This window comes from Belonocnema kinseyi, chromosome 2, assembly GCF_010883055.1.
Source record: "Belonocnema kinseyi isolate 2016_QV_RU_SX_M_011 chromosome 2, B_treatae_v1, whole genome shotgun sequence".
Lineage (NCBI taxonomy): Eukaryota > Metazoa > Arthropoda > Insecta > Hymenoptera > Cynipidae > Belonocnema > Belonocnema kinseyi.
Genome location: NC_046658.1, coordinates 22,298,084 through 22,308,378, shown reverse-complemented (window position 1 = coordinate 22,308,378; position 10,295 = coordinate 22,298,084).

The window sequence follows — 10,295 nt, the reverse complement described above, 5'->3', positions numbered from 1 at the left end:
TAGGAACTACGAGAACATGTGATGTAAATTTGTTACCGGTATAAATATAACCTATTAATGCCGTTGTGCAATTGCAAATTGTTTGTGTTTAAAGGAAAAAAATGGTTGTGCAAAGTGTCAGTGCTAAAAACCTATATAATAAGTGATACAATAATGTCGCGTTGTTTTTGTAAGGGCTATCATTTGGATAGTAGGGCACAGAAAGAGAGAGGTATTAGACGCAAAATCCTCAATATCTATACTTGCGTTGTATTGTTTTTATATTCCTCCCTTTGTTTTAATGGCATTATTCATATAATTGTACAGATTATACAAGCATTATTACTGCGTTGATGACACCAACTGACACTTGACATAACCAAACTTAATCTATAAATACACTCGATACTCAATAGCAGACGAAAATTTCTAATTTTATATTTTCACTGAAGGGAAACTTTAATCTGGGAAGGCATAAAACTCCGAGGACAGGCGATCGCGAGCTGGCGCCAGTCGAAATACATGGCGTGCGGTCTCCTTGTAGTACTTCGTGATTCTCACAAAAAACTAGAACTGGCACACACCGACGCGTTGCAATGTTGCAAAAGGCACTGGGCCAGCCGGCTAGTTCCGCACAGTCCCATGAGCGTAGAAAATGGCGGCGTAAAGCGAGAGTGAGAGAGACGGGCAGATCTATTTATCTCTTTCACTCTTATGAATACAAAGAATATAGATTCTTTATCTCTTTCACATCTATGATATTCTGCTTTGTGATTCTGTTGCGCTACAACTACAGAACGGCATTCTTATTAAAAAGGCAATTTATAGCTTTTATAAGCATTAAATAATAAATTTGGTTAATTTATAAATTAAACATTTTCTACCTCCACTAGGTACTCATGTTGCGCGCATGTGCGCGCTGCAAGATTTCGTCATAGGGTGATTGTAAACATGCTCGCATTGTGTCACACCTTGTGCACGCACTTCAGTTACAATCACAAAATGTGGGCGAACATGGTGAATTTTGGCATGAATGTTATGCGTGCATGAATTGTTATCTGGGATAAAATGTGGCCGTCGGACTTAATTCGAGGGCGGATGTTTAATGTAAGATAAGCGACATTCCTTGATCTACAGTGGCCCAGAAGTTAGCGAATTTCTTAAACAAAGTGTGCGTAGGTTATGTGGACTACAACAAACTGTTGAAGGCGCTCTACTCGGCAGTGTCCGGTTTTACCAACCCGGGCCAACCAACAAGTCACGGTTCATAGAAAATCGATTGTACTCTCTCCTTATTTCAATGTTCAGACGTCAATTAAATCTCATACCTGAAGGTGTGTAATCGAGGTGTAATCGAGATGGCCCTTTTCACTGCTATAGCGCACGTCAAGCCGTGGATTCTGGCTAATGTTGCTGCTCCGTCCCCTCGCCTGGACCTTGAATTTGTGAAAATTTGTGCTCATGAGGTCAGGCGCCACAAGCTTAACGACGACAGGAAAACTTTATGGCAGAGGTCAGGTTACAAATATTTGCAACATTTGTGGTATTTGTCTTCTGAATTAGCGTCTCTGTCTCTATTTAATCCTAAGGTAAGCATCAATGAAAAGCAAGACATTGTAGAATATAGAGGCCATTCAAAACATTTATTTTGATGACGAGACAATGCATAGGGCTTTTCTATACAAATTAGATATGTCTGTCGAACGACTCCGTTTGAAAGATTTCGCCAAATCAAGGTTCTCTTCGATGCTTTTCAAAGTTAAATGTTGAGCCTGATTTTCTGGATGTGCGTCCAATTGACTGAGACCAAAATGAATCCTAACCAAAGATGAGCAGCAAAAACAGGGTCTGTATCTTCTTGTTCACATTGATAGAAAAAATAATATGCAGAAATAAATCAATGATATTACTAGAATTCTTCTATTTCACCTTCTTTTCCCTTAGATTCAAGATAGCCCCACCAAAAAGGAAACACGATTCCATTTTTATCGAAATTTTCGGATTTCACTTCGAGAGGTAGGCAACCCGCAAAAACTATAATCATCCGAACTCATTAAAAACATTTCTAGATTATTACCAAGGCCAATTAATGACATTTTGACTGTATAACAAATGTTGTATTTTCAATAAAACAGCCTGCAGGTGCAAAATAAGAGTAGTTTCAATCAAATTTCAAAGTGTAAACTTCCCGCTCACTACGCGAAATCCAATTTTTGTCGCACATATTTTCGGTTTTGGGAATGGATTTGGTTTACCTTCAGACAACTTTTGCCGAGTCAACCCCCAACTTCGAACCTCACCTTGCGGATTTGAACAACCCTACTGTCATATACATATCCCAAGGACATGAAAATTTTTCCATTGACAGTATATCCAGTACACGAGGGGATAGTCATAGAGAACCTCAAAATGCATCGCGGGAATCGTTTTATGAACTCATAAAAAATTCGAAATCTTTCGCCGAGTATGGAGAATTCACATAACGCCTTGGTGAGATGAGCGAACAACTGATTATTTATTTTTTCAATATCGAGATTCCATATTTTATACCAGGTCGCTTATTAAAATTGAATAATCTAGAGTAATAAATTTTAGCACCAAACACATTTGTCATCTAAACATTTTCCTGTAATCTGAAAAACGTAGTAGTGCAGAAACATGCCTTAGTAACTTTTATTAATTTTCCTAAACTTTCAGGTTGATTTCGCATTGCGCCTGGAATTGGTGTGGTACAATAAATGTCGGTAAGGTAGTAATTGGAAAAGTTTCACATGCCCTTAAGGATAATAAAATGTTTAAGAAGATTCTCGTTTAAAATATTTCAAAAATTATCTTTGGACTTTCTACTTTTAATCTTCATCTTCTCTCCAATTAATTTTGAAGACTATATAACACATGCGTTTAATCTGTGTGTCGTAAGTGCTTTTACGGCTTTGAGTGTTCTATAAGCATTTCATTATTAAAGTACCTGATTGAAGAAAGCAGTAACTAATTACCTCCCCTACTAGAAGTGAATGGATAGAGTCTTTATCCGTTTGAATCATTTTCTATCTCTAAGATTGAAATGGAATATGAGAAGATGCTGGAAAGGAAAATATAAAGGGGAAAGGAGGAATACAAGGCAGAAGTAGAAAATGCGATCAAAGAAGGTAGGGCGTGTGATTTGATAAATATGGATAGAGGGGCAAGCAAGATCGTGAACGAAGAAATAGAAATGGAGGAATGGACAAATTATTTCAAGGTTCTATTAGGAGGAGAAAAAAATAAGATGAAAAGGGGAAAGAGAAGGATAGTCCAAGGAGAAATCGAGGAAGGAAACGAAATAACAAGAGAAGTAGTTGACGAAGCAATAAATAGTCTAAAAGGAAACAAGGCTACAGGAGAAGATTGCACGCAGAACGAAACGATAAAGTATAGATGAGATGGGGTTAGGGAAGGGGTGAGGAAAATTTGCAGCAAGATCTGGAAAGGAGCAGGGTGACTGGAAGATTGGATGACATGACTGGTGGCAGCGCTTGTCAGGAAAGGGGAGGGAAATAAGGTAGAGGAATACAGAGAGATAACTCTTATTACTCTTAAAATAAAGATAGGAAAGGAAAAATGGCAGATTTTCTGGACAGGAAGAGGTTTAAGGCATGGATGCCCATCGAGTCCGCTACTATTTAATATCCTGCTGGCAGACTTCGAGGAGAAGCTAAAGGATTAAAGAGAAAGGAGGAACAGTTTTGAGTAATAGCAAACTATACTCTCTGGCATACGCGGACGACTTAGTTCTGTTAGCAGATGATGATAAGGGGATGAACCTAATGAGAATCCTCTAATAGTATGTGGGGCAAATGACTTGACGTTGAACGCATAATAAGACCAAGGTGATTTGTTTCAGAAATAGATAGACCAAAATAAGTTACGTTTGGAAAATGAACGGACAAAAAGTATAGGAAAGAGAAGGTTTAATGACAATTGGAGGATGAGGGTCTGGTTGTTTGACGCATTGGTTTGGGCGGTGTTGTATTATGGAGTGGTCGTCTGGGGATCGAAGGAGTATAGGAAAGTGGAAAGCAGAGCTATGCATGTGTAAAATTGACAATTTAAATTATAAGAATTTGTAACCGAATAAATTATTAATTTTTTAGAAAGTTTTTCAAAAATATCAGTGCGAAATCATAGGATTAAAATGTGTCACTCAGGGCTGTATAGAAGAGAATAACTGATTTTTCCACCAAAGAAATAAATTTTTTATTAAAATAAAGAATATTCAATTAAAAAAATTTTTTTTAACAAACGAGTTTATTTTTCAAAAAAATAAATTTATTTCTAGCCTAAAAGATTAATTTTCAACTAAAATCATAAATATTTAACTGGAATACTTCAATTTTCAACCAAAGAAAAGAGTTTTTAAATGAGGAGTGTTAAAGTAAAATTTTGGAGATAATTAAGGTCTATGGGATTGGATGAATTCTCTATTATTGATAATAACAGATCACTTTATAATAATATGAAAGTATAGTTTATTTGAAAAATCAGTTAACATTTCCCGAAAGGATTTCAATAAGAAACACTAGTACGAGTTTAAAGAATCCGTAATCGACCGGAACGCAAGTAGATCGCACGTGTAACGCTCTCATCGCTCGTCTTCGCTCAAAACGTTCGTTCGCCTCAGATTCTATCGATCGACTGACTCTGCTCGTCCTTCGTCCCTTTTACACGCCCTTTGACGCCGTTCACGCATGCGTAGAGCTTATACAAATAATCCTTGTTACCCGCTTAGTGTTTTTATATCGTTTAATAAAAGATAAATTTAAATCCTTACCAGGAGATTAAATTTCAAAGACAAAACTAATTTTCTTCCAAAAAAGTCGATTTTTTAACAACGTATGTGAATTTTCAACGAAATAAATGAATTTTCAATTGAAAAAAAAACAAAGAACCCCGCACAAATCCTATGGGAAGCAGCCCTTTGTCAAATTGGCTGAAACGTTGGGAAAATGGAGTGTTCGTCATCCTGAACAAAAGTCTGCTTGGGTCAAAAAAGGTCGTATGATTAGTTTCGGAGTTATGGGAACTACAAGTCCCAGATTGATAAAAAGAGATATTTTGGGTTTCACTCGTGTAAAAAACTACGAATTGTTTGCCGACATTTCGTGAACATTGCAGTTCACATCTTCAGGGCTGACCTGAAACTCAGGTATCAGGTCATGATGTTCTTAGGTATACTTTCTACGATGCCTGTGATTGGCCAGAGCGCCCCACCGTGGGAACTGGTCGAACTTGATTGGCCAATCAAGTCTTTTTTAAAAAATCCCGGAGAACGGAAAGCCAAATCGGATTGGTATTATATCCATTGTCCCTATTGATGTTATCAGGGTGTTTTAAGATTTCGATTGCTTCTCTATGTTTTCTTGGAAATTTGTTGTGTGTTTTTGCAATGACTGTTGTTTCATCAAATAAAATGTTATGACCTGTTTCTATATGGTGTTCAGCTAATGCTGATTGCGTGAAGCGTTTTAGCCTGACTTTACTTTCATGTTCCTTCATACGTTGGCTCACCGCTCTCCCGGTTTCTCCAATGTAGACTTTGCCACAAGAACAAGGGATTTTATATACTCCTGGATCACTGAAGGGTGCCTTCTTATCTTTAGGATTATTTAGTAGTTTTCCTATTTTCGCAGGTGGTTTAAATATGGTTTGGATGTTGTGTTTGTTGAGAATTTTTCCTATTCTTGAATGTAGGGTAGAGTGGTGGTCATTTTTGTCTCTCTTTCTTTCGTAGGTTGTGTTGACTTGCTTTTTTGAGTGTGTTTTCTTATTGATTTATCAATTTGTTTGTTTCTGTAATCGTTCTGTATTAGGATTTGTTTAACGTTTTGTGATTCCTTTTTTTCCAGTTCACCATGAAAATCGAACAAAACGGAAAATTGCCTTTCTTGGACGTATTAGTTTACAAAAAATCTGATAACACATTAGGACATGAAGTTTACAGAAAACCCACGCATAAAAACAGATACTTACATGCCACCTCCCACCATCACCCATCTCAAAAACAATCGGTCATCAACTCCCTTGTATACAGAGCTGTCTCCATAACAGACAAAGATAACTTACAAAAGGAATTACAAAACGTTAAACAAATCCTAATACAGAACGATTACAGAAACAAACAAATTGATTAATCAATAAGAAAACACACTCAAAAAAGCAAGCCAACACAACCTACGAAAGAAAGAGAGAGAAAAATGACCACCACTCTACCCTACATCCAAGAATAGGAAGAATTCTCAACAAACACAATATCCAAACCATATTCAAACCACCTGCGAAAATAGGACAACTACTAAATAACTCTAAAGATAAAAAGGCACCCTTTAGTGATCCAGGAGTATATAAAATCCCTTGTTCTTGTGGCAAAGTCCACATTGGAGCAACCGGGAGAGCGGTGAGCCAACGTATGAAGGAACATGAAAGTAAAGTCAGGCTAAAACACTTCACGCAATCAGCACTAGCTGAACACCATATAGAAACAGGTCATAACATTATATTTGATGAAACAACAGTCATTGCAAAAACACACAACAAATTTCCAAGAAAACATAGAGAAGCAATCGAAATCTTAAAACACCCTGATAACATCAATAGGGACAATGGATATAATACCAATCCGATTTGGTTTTCCGTTCTCCGGGATTTTTTAAAAAAGACTTGATTGACCAATCAAGTTCGACCAGTCCCCACGGTGGGGCGCTCTGGCCAATCACAGGCATCGTAGAAAGTATACCTAAGAACATCATGACCTGATACCTGAGTTTCAGGTCAGCCCTAAAGATGTGAACTGCAATGTTCACGAAATTTCGGCAAACAATTTGTAGTTTTTTACACGAGTGAAACCCGAAATATCTCTTTTTATCAAAATGAATCATCGTGAAAGCATAAAATCTATTATCAAGTCCCAGATTGTCAATGATTTGGTGCGCGTTAGTAGATGAAGCTGGAAGTAAAGGTAAGCGTGCACGCAAGTTTGGAATAGCTTAGATTGTTTAAAAAAAATAATTTTTCAGACCTTGGAATCTGGCAAGCAAAATAAAAGTATGGAAAAGTCGGAAAATTGACAAAAATTCGGAAAACCGAGAAAAACCGTTTACAATCTGCGTTATATGCTCGTAATGAAAGCGTATACTTCTTTCAATGCTTGAATATCTCATTTAAATGTAAGGTTTAGGAAAATTGAAAAATCTTTGCAAAAACCTAGAAAGAAAATCCATTAAAATCTGTGTTTTTCGGTCTCAAGTTCTTAACCGTTTGGTTTAAGGTGCTCCCGTGTAACACACACACACACACACATATCGAACTCTGACATGTGTGTATGTTTTCTATAGATAAAAAACAAGAGCACGCTTATTTGTGAAAAAGTCCAGTGGTCTACCAGATTCTGTATAAATAGCATTTCACAGAACTCAAAAATTCGCAGTAGTTTTGATGAAAACATTGAAACCAAAGAGAAGTGCAGAGCGCCGATAGTAGTGAGGTCATGCGTATGCCGAGGCTTCGGCGTTTCGAAGTTTTCGTCAAAACTACTGTGAATTTTTCATGTCTGTAAAATACTTCTTATGGAGAATATGTATGAGAATTTGGGACAACTCGACTTTTTCACAAAGAAGCATGCTTTTATTTGGTATCGATAGATACCTATTGTAAACAAACAGTTGGAGCACAACAAATGTTTTTGTTTACTATCGGCATCCCTTAATGTATACAAACAGAATATACACGTTTTGACCTCCTCTCGGCGTTACCCAGGATCAACGAGGTGGACGTGGAAGGCTAGCTGATCCCGTGTCAGTGCTGCCAGATCGTGGATGAAATTTACCCCACCGTACCTACCGTTTAGGAGCCGCGAAACAGAAGGTGCATGATTAACACTGTGAGTTCGTGTGTAAGCCGAAAATGCTTGATTTGACTTCAGTTTTCTGCTGTAAGATGATTGCCGATCTGAAATCTTCCAAAGACTTCGGTGGTCTTCTATTAATATCTCGATCCCCATTTGATAGAATTTGAAGAAATTGGCGATCTGGATGTTTCGCGTAATTCTTAATTTCATGCATGCGTCGATTTTCAGTTTGTTTTTCAGGTTTATATAATATGGATATTATTACTTTCAATTAAAATAATTAGTTTTCTGTAAAAAAAAAGATAAATTTGGAATAAAAGGCATAAAATAATCAAAAAACATTTTTAATGTTGTTTTCCACATATTAGTAAAAATTTTTTTTAAAAATTCAATTTTCATCCAAAAAGCTAAATTGTGTATGGAAAAAGGCATTTTTAATAAAATACATGAATTTTCCACAAAATAAATTTATTTTCCATCAAGACTTATTTTCTGTTCAAAAAATTAATGTTTAATCATAGTTAAATTTTCGACAAAAAAGATTAATTTTCTGCCAGGGAAGACGAGTATTCAATAGAATGCAAAAATGTTCAACTGAAAAAGATCACTTTTTCAATGAAACAAAGAATAGTTAAATTTGTGGTTAAATCAAATTAATTTTTAACCAAAAAAAAAATGAATTTTCTACAAAATAGTTGAATCTTCAGAAAACAAAAATTTTCCAACTATACTAATAATTCATCAAATAAAAAAAAACTATATTTTTAACAAAGTAGTTCCACTTTCAACCAGAAGATATGAAAAACATCGTTAAAATTCTTTGAAATCGCTTTAAATTATTGAAATTAATTGACAATTCCTTAGAATGTTTTAAAATATCTCTTGAAAATTCCTCACAATTTTAAAAATATCCTAAAATACTCCAAGTCCTTTAAAATCTCATACTAAATTATTAAAATCAAATGAAAATGCCTTGAAATCTATTACAATATCATAAGATATATCAAATCGTTAAAAATATCATATTAAATTACTGTAAAAAATTGAAAATTCCTTAAAATTCAAAAAATACCCTGAAATATTTTAAATCCTTTAAAATCCCATATTAAATTATTAAAATCATTTAAAAATTACTTGAAATATATTAAAATATCCTAAAATATATAACAAATTCTTTAAAATATCATATTCAATTACTGTAATAAATTGAAAATTCCTTGACATCTTTTAAAACATTCTCAAATATTTATAATCCTTACAAATATTTTGAAATCTCTTAAAATTTTTAAAGGCTCTTGAAAATTTCTTGAAATTTTAAAAATACCTTGAAATATTTCAAATCCTTTAAAATCTCATATCCAAGGTATTTGCAATTGATTTTAATAATTTAGTATGAGATTTTAAAGGATTTAAAATCTTTTAAGGTATTTTTAAAATTGTAAGGAATTTTCAAGAGCTGTAAGATTTTGATTTATAATCAATTGAAAATTTAGAATAATTAATTAAATAATATGTGAATACGAAAGCATCTCTCGTTTTCGTTGTTTATCGATGCCTTCATTCTCTAATATTGGAGAAATTGACAGCTATGTTCAATTTTTTGGCGGCTTTCACACAAAAATAGATAAAATTCGAGCTATTCCTATTTTTGCTTTTACATTTACTGCTATTGGAACGGAAAAAATGTGGTTATTGAAAACGTAGATTTCATATTTTTGTTACGAGATATTTACACATAAAAAAATACCCATAGTATCTTATGTGTTTTAGGTAAGTGGTAACGTGCTCGGCTTGTGTTTCTTCAATCTCCATGATATTTTTTACGAAGCTTGAGCTTCGAGTGTTCCAAACCTGTCGCCCTAATAAATTTTATTTTATTCTATTCTTTCACATAATGAATTTTACATTTTCTTCAGTAAAATTATCTGCCGAATTGGAATATCACAACAGATTCAATTGTAAAATTTGTCGCTAGGTGGGTTATTACAATTTTTCGTAAAGTTACTGCGACACACGAGAGATTTTTATTTACATCCACCAAAGATGTAAAATTCAATAGATTTTTTTTACAGTGGACTGAATACTCGTCTTTCTTGGTAGAAAATCAATCTTTTGTCGAAAATTTAACTATGATTAAACATTGATTTTTGGAACAGAAAACTAGTCTTGTTGGAAAATAAATTTCTTTTGTGCAAAATTCATGTATTTTATGAAAAATGCCTTTTTCAGTACACAATTTAGCTTTTTGGATGAAAATTTAACTTTTTGTTTAAAAATTTTACTACTATGTGGAAAAAAGTTTTTAAAATGTTTCTTGGTTATTTTGTTATTTCGAAATTTATCTCTTTTTTTTTGCAAAAAACTAATTGTTTCAGTTGAAATTTTAACTATTGCTGTTAAAAGTTAGTCAACTATTTATTAATATTAATTGAAT